The sequence below is a fragment of the Triticum dicoccoides genome, chromosome 6B (assembly GCF_002162155.2).
Source record: "Triticum dicoccoides isolate Atlit2015 ecotype Zavitan chromosome 6B, WEW_v2.0, whole genome shotgun sequence".
Lineage (NCBI taxonomy): Eukaryota > Viridiplantae > Streptophyta > Magnoliopsida > Poales > Poaceae > Triticum > Triticum dicoccoides.
In genome coordinates, this window is record NC_041391.1 from 696,731,483 (window position 1) to 696,738,877 (window position 7,395).

Consider the following 7,395-nt stretch of genomic DNA (forward strand, 5'->3'; position numbering starts at 1 on the left):
CGCTATCTAGCGGGAGAGAGGAGGGAGCATTGGAGAAACCGGATGAAGACCAGTTTCATCGCCATGATGCTCATCGTGATGACCGCAGCTCTCTTCTATGTGATGGTAGTTTAGATGATCGATATCGACTTGTAATGTGAAGACAAACTCGCTACTCGCGGTCTCGAGACTTGTAGTGTTCTATCTTTGTTCGGTCTTTTGAATTCGGAGACTAATATGATGAATTGTATTCGGAGACTAATCTTCTATTGTATTTGATGAATCTGCTGTTGATGTGTGTTGTTGTCTAAATTCTGTCCAATAATATATTTTGTAACCTATGAAAATATCAGAAAAGAAAAAAAATAATCCCTAATATTCATACTAGTGGCGCACCACACAAGACACTAATGGCGCACTGTCATAATCACACTAATGGCGCATCACCCACTGGTGCGCCATTAGTATGCCAAAGCACATGGGTACATATGGCCCCCTGGGAGGCATACTAATGGTGCACTCCGAGCTATACTAATGGCGCACCAGGTGGTGCGCCATTAGGACACCAGATACTAATGGCGCACCATTGATGCGCCATTAGAATTTAATTCTAATGGCGTGATGCTAGTGGCGCACCAGTGGTGCGCCATTAGTAGGCAAAACTGGTGCGCCACTAGAATGCCTTTTCCTAGTAGTGCTTGAATGACTTGACGGTAGTTGAGAAACCTGTACCGGGTATCCTTATGAACTGTGACAATCAAACTGTGATCACTAAAGTGAGCAGCTCAAAGGATAACATGAAGTCATCAAGACACGTTCAGAGAAGGTTAAAGTTTGTCAGAAAAATGAAAAACTATGGAGTTATTGCATTGGATTATATCCAAACGTCTAAAAATCTGGCAGATCCTTTTACTAAGGGTCTATCATGCAATGTGATAGATAATGCATCAAGGGAGATGGGTATGAGACCCACAATATGAGTTGTTCACAGTGGTAACCTATTCTTTGTGATCGGAGATCCCGTGAATTAGATGTGGAAGACAAGCTGTTGGTCAACTGGGAGGAGAGTACCCTTACTGTTAAAATACCACTCCATGAAGATGAAATACTTTTCTAATCTGCATGGCAGGTTGATGTATATCTTAATGTGTTCTAAGTGGCTCTTTGAAGCAGAGATGTTGTCCTGCAGAACATCTTTTGAAGAACGCACCTATATGAGTCTGATTGTTAAACGTCGCAATCTATGAGAGTAGGGTTCTCTCTAATAAATTCATGAAAGGTCACGGAGTATGACGCATAAGCTCCACCCGCGGGGAAGACCCATGGTAGCCACGTATCCTTCAAGGCTTTATGTGAAGCTAGATTCGCAGAAAATTTGCAGTTCAAGACCCAGTCCACTGTTCAAGTTGCTTACTAGTGTAGCATAGAGTTCTAGGTGGAAGTTCAACTTAACAGTCTCCACTGCAATACCGGTATATAAAACAGTGTTTGAAACCAAAGGCAAATTTCTGTGTGCCTCTGGGATCTCGTGGGGGATTGCTGGAATTTAGTCTATTTTGGGCAGCCCAATAACTATTTCAGAAATTCCTAATAAATCCTAGAGGCCCACTTAGCCCATTTGTGCAAGGCAAGGGATACTACTAAATTTAGTCCCACATTGCTAGTTTAGTGGGAGTTGGACCTCCTTATAAGGGAGGTTCTTTCCCCACTTGTACGAGCATGAGAACAAGAGAGATATCCACACGCGCTCCTCCTCCGCCGCCCGCCTCGCCACGCCTCGTCACGACACGCCGCGGGTTGCAGGAATGAGCCGAGCCGATATCTACGGGTATACAAAAGGTCACACGGAAGCTGAAAAGATTTTTGTGAAAGTGGAGTTCGAATGCGAACGGTGCAGCCCTTCGGCTGCTGGCTGTTCGCTTCGCCTCCGTCTCTTCGTTTCGCCTCCCGTCGCTGCCCTCTCGCCTCCTTCTCTTGCGCCTATAAAAGGGAGGTCGCTCCTCCCAGAGAGATGCAACAGAACTTCTCCTTCCTCTCGCCACCGGTTCCATTCTCTGCGCTGCTGCTGTCTTCCTCATCCCGACTTGCGGCGCGAAACGCGAGTCGGGACAGTAGGCCTCCGAAACCGCACCTTTTGAGTCCTGTACGGGAGAAGGGTGATAAGGTTTTTGGGGAGCGCTCTGCGCGACTACTGACTTCTTCGTCACGGACGCCCCGAACTCCGATGACTACTTCCCCGACGTCGACAACCTCCTCCACGACATGGAGGACACCGACCCCAAGTCCAGTGCCTCTGCTCCGGCTGCTGTCCGGTACGTGTTCTTGTTTTTTTCTGTTAGAAGTCCTGCAACAGTTCCTTGTTCTAGTGTTTACTCTAGACTTGTTAGGCTCTACTTCATATATGCATCTTGATCTGCTGTCTGCTCTAGAGATGATCGGTTCTAGCTCATATATGCAGATATTGTTTACCTTCCCTTTGTCAAACCGCATGGCTTTTATCACTGCTATACTAGTCATGCTTTTTTTTCGGGAAAAACTTCCAATCTATTCATCTTCAATCATGGTAGTACAACGAATACTGAAAATAATAAAAAATTACATCCAGATCCGTAGACCACCTAGCGACGACTACAAACACTGAAGCGAGCCAAAGGCGCGCCGCTGTCATCGCCCCTCCCTCGCCGGAGCTGGGCAAATGTTGTTGTAGTAGACAGTCGGGAAGTCGTCTTGCTAAGGCTCCATAGAACCAACGCACCAGAACAGCAACCACCGCAGATGAAGAGTGTAGATCAAAAGGATCCAACCTGAGGACACACAAACGAACACAAACGACGAACAGATCCGAGTGAATCCACCAAAGACAGATCCATCGGAGACACACCTCCACACACCCACCGATGATGGTAGACGCATCACCGAAACGGGGGCTAGACGGGGAGACCTTTATTCCATCTTCAGGGAGCCGCCGCCGTCTCGCCTGATACAAACCCTAACAAAGCTTGAAAAAAGATCTAAAAACGGATCCCTCCCACCGGTAAGGGCTAAGATCCACTCCGTCTCCATGGCCCTAAGGCCACCGGAGACGGGACGGACCAGCGCCGGCGCCGGCAGGAGGCAGAAAACCTTAGGTTTTTGGAGGAGGCGGCTGCCTTGGTTGATGATCAATCTTTTTGTTTTTTTATACTAGTCATGCTTTATTTAGTGTTTCTGTTAATAAAATCATTCGGTAAATTGCTCATATTTCCAACAGCTTGAACGTTTCTTTCTTCTCCGGCAACCTTAAATAGATATCGTACCTCGTTGATCAGCTAGCCGCTCGTGTTGTGAGGTCGCTCTCTTCTTTACCGTGTCAATCATACGCCTCTCTCATGTCATGCACATGAATGTCTAATTAGCACGAGTGGCTGCGCCAGGTTGCTTTACGTACGGGTTTTGTTCTTATAAATATAATGTATCATGGTTCAACAAGTCAATATTCATCTGTTTTTTATGGATACGATCAATGTTGCCGTAATACGAGATCCCAGTTTATCTAGCTAGGATCATATGAGGGCGGTGAAGCTAGCTGGTGAGAGTGATGTTGGTGCGCGTGCGTGCGTGCGTGCGTGCGTGTGTGTGTGTGTGTGTGTGTGTGTGTGTGTGTGTGTGTTTCAAGTAAGGTGTATCTTAATGCTTTGTCATATATGAACAACATCCGAACGTACGAATCTCTAACACATTGAACGGTTGACCAATGTACACTTTTATAATAACGTAGTACGTGGTAGAAAAATCACCCTCTTTCCTGCATTGTGGCTCCCATTCTTTTTGGTGCAAGCACACGAGTAACTATTGCGATAAAGGCTTTTCCTTTCGCGTTCCATCCATAGCTCATATCACGGACGTTGCTGCTGCATATGAATTCGAGCGCCCTGGCCCACCTGGCCCCACACAATAATTTCATACTTCGTTTTCCCCATCGCTATACGACCCGAATACTGTCACATCGTATCTGTCCACTCCCCTAGCTATTCCTGTCCCGTGAGCCTCCTCCGTACCTACACCATCACCCTGCTGACCCATCCACCCAAAATCGCTTTCCAAGTTTTGAATCCAAGCAAAAGCAACCACGACTAGACAGGAAGGAGTAGCGGATAGAGTGTGGTAGGATGTGTGCTCACTGCTGCTCCAGCTCGGAGGGGATTCCAGCGAGAAGGGCCTGTTGGCCGGCGCCAGTGCGGCGGCGCACTCCCCATAGCTCCGCAGACCATCGGATTGCCCACGACGTTGAAGGTTCTTGTGGAGCCAAGCCTACCGTGAGTTCTTTCACTAATTCTCTCTCTTTGATTACAAATAAACGCAGGGGGCGTGGGATAAAGGAGGCATGGCAAATGCGTACGAATCAATTGAGCATCCAAGAGTGCAGTGTGGGTGCGGGTGGTTTAGATCGTTTTGTAAGAGATCACACTTGAATTCCTTGTAGGTGGGTGTGAGTGGGTGCTCGGGCGATGGATGTTCGCATCGATCGCTCGAATCTTGTAAACTGTCTTTCTTCCTTCTATAAAGACAAGGTATGCTATTGGCGTACTCTCGAAAAAAAATTCGGCATCCAAGAGTGCAGTCATGCATGTGAAGCTAGAGGAATCTTGCTTCAGGCCACTAGCTGTCCACCTATGACGTTGCTACAGAAGAATACGGAGGAGAAGGAATCACGGATGAGGGGTATACAAAGAATACAATGGGGCCCTTGTAAGTTTTCTCGCATGCATGCCAGATCATGAGTAGGGTTGGGCTGCATGTAGATCCTGCTTCATCTGTTTCAAAAACCCACGTGGAATCAACCAGTCTGAGGAGATCAGTAGGAAATTCACGCAAGTTAAAAATTACTACATGGTTATGTACAAGCCGATGATTAGCTAGTTCTCTTTCCTCACTTTCCCGGGAAAAGTCTTAGTAACAATGAAATTAACGTGCTGCTTAATTAACTATCATGTCATACTAGTTGGTAATAATTCAATTGCAACTTAGACTAACTTTTAAACACAACTAGCTAGAGAGTAGAGAGTTGAAACTCAGGTACATGCGTGCATGTATACCTACCTAGGACTTTGATTAATTTGCCTATATAACAGCAGCGTACGTGAACAATCCTATCTAGGACACGCGTGCGCCCTAATCGAGCACAGTACATACGTACAATCGTATCTTCTTCTTCTTCTCCATTGTCCATGGTGAACCAGATAATTCCACCGATCAACAACGATGAAAGCAGGATAGCAACTACCGGCATGGCAGTGCCAATGCCTATGACAAACAAGGTCATGTCGAGCGTCGGGAACCTTGCCCAGCTCCTGCCAACGGGCACGGTGCTGACGTACCCGGCGTTGTCCCCATCCTTCACCAATCATGGCAAGTGCGAGACCTCCAACCAGTGGCTTACCATGGCACTGGTTGCCGTCCTAGCCTCTGCTTGCATCTTCTTCTCCTTCACAGACAGCGTCATTGGCCACCATGATGGAAAGCTCTATTATGGTGTCGCCACCCCGGACGGCTTCAACGTGTTCAACTTCTCCGACGAGGACGAGAGGCGGGAGTGGGCCGGTCTTGATGAGTTCCGGAGGCTCCGGCTCCGTTTACTGGACTTCGTGCACGCCTTCTTCACGGCTGTGGTTTTCCTCACGGAGACGTTTAGTGATGTGAGCTCTAACGTTCTGTGGTTGCAGTCGTAAGCTCCGCGGGTGGTGGGGGTAGGTGAGATGGAAGGGAAATCTCGTGGCGATTGGTGTTTTGTGAGAAAGAAAGACCCTACTGTCTCTCTACATGTAGTGAAGAAATAGGTTGGCCAAGGGCTGTGTACACTCTAGGTAAGTAAGGAGAGGGCTAAACTGAGATCACTCCACAAGTTTATGTATATTGCAAGTGCAATTACCTCTTTTGTACCCCCATACTTGTGTCAGTTCTAGTACTACAATACTTGCTCGCCAATGTAAGTCGTCTAATTGCTAGTGAAAAAAATGAAATTTGATTGAGCCACTTCACAAATAAGAGTAGATCGAGTTACACTCAAATGTTCAGACAAATTAGAAGTCCCATACTTCTTTGATTCTATCTATTTCTTTAATTTTGCAAGTTTTGATCTAGGTCAAACATATTCATGTCAATTTGCAGTAGGTTTTCTTGTCTATGCATTACGTCGATTTGATATTTGTAATGAGAACTTATAGTCATAACAAGTGGCGGCGATGCCCTTTTGTGAGCTCTGATTTGCAGTTGTTGCAGCCGTGAGCTCCAGCGACTGGTGGGGGTAGGTGGGATGGAAAGAAAATGTCATGGCAGCTGGTGTTTTGTGGGAAAGAAAGTTCATATTCTCTCTCTAGATGTAGTCCAGAAATGTGTTGGACTAAGGGCTATAAACTCTAGGTAACTAGAAAGAGGATTAAAGTGAGATTTTTTGCCAGACCTCCTTAAATAGTGATAGAGAGTGGAACATGGGATGATTGGAATTGCTCTGATAAACAACCAATGACTAACTAGTTTCTTTTGTAACTAGTTTCTTTTCTAACCAGTGACGTAGCCAAGATATGGCTACGCCCCGGGCTAGCTTCATTGGAACAGTAATTACTGTAGCTATAGTACGAAGTGTTTTCCTTCCAAGCCTTGTGCCATGGCCCGGGCAGCCCGGAGCTTGGCTACGCCCCTGTTCCTCACCTTCCCACCTTCCTCGTTGAAGACTTTCACCAAATTGACATGATCACTGCAAACTACTCATGTCAGGCTATGTCTAAAGTTGGAAGACGTCCCACAAATCTGCTAGTGTCACTGGCGTGGAGTACTGATTGACACGACTATTGGGAAAGTTGTCATCAAAATGGTGATTGGAACAACTCTTCATATATGGGGTGAAAACTCCTGACTTAACCTTTATTGGCCGGGCTTAATGATCAACTTGCATAAGGCATTGTCTCATTGCTGGTGTGGTAGTATTTGTTGGTTTGTCTCGGTAGCAAGGGCATAAATCCTTATCCAGGTTGTCTCTCGCCGGACGTCATGATGACAGCGCGAGGGCCTTTATCCCTTCTTGAAGGTGCTGCTATGGAAAAGGTCGACCTAGTCTATAGGTGTTACATTCATATCTTAAGGGTTTTCACATAGGTATCATTACTCTCTTTGTTGATGTTTTTAATCTTTTCAATCTCTAAAAAAACCTCATTTTCAAAAGGGAAAGAAGGTGTGAATTGTAACCCACAGCAACTATTAAACAAAACTACACGAATGCATCTAGAGCCCTTCAGCACGCAGCAAGCCATGTAGTTAGACTAAGCAACGCTCACGTGATCCAGCCTAGGTTGGGCTTTGGAATCGTCGATGGATTAATTTGCTTATATAAACAGCAGCGTGTGGATCAGCTTGGAATATTCCTAGCTGGGGTCCAGACTC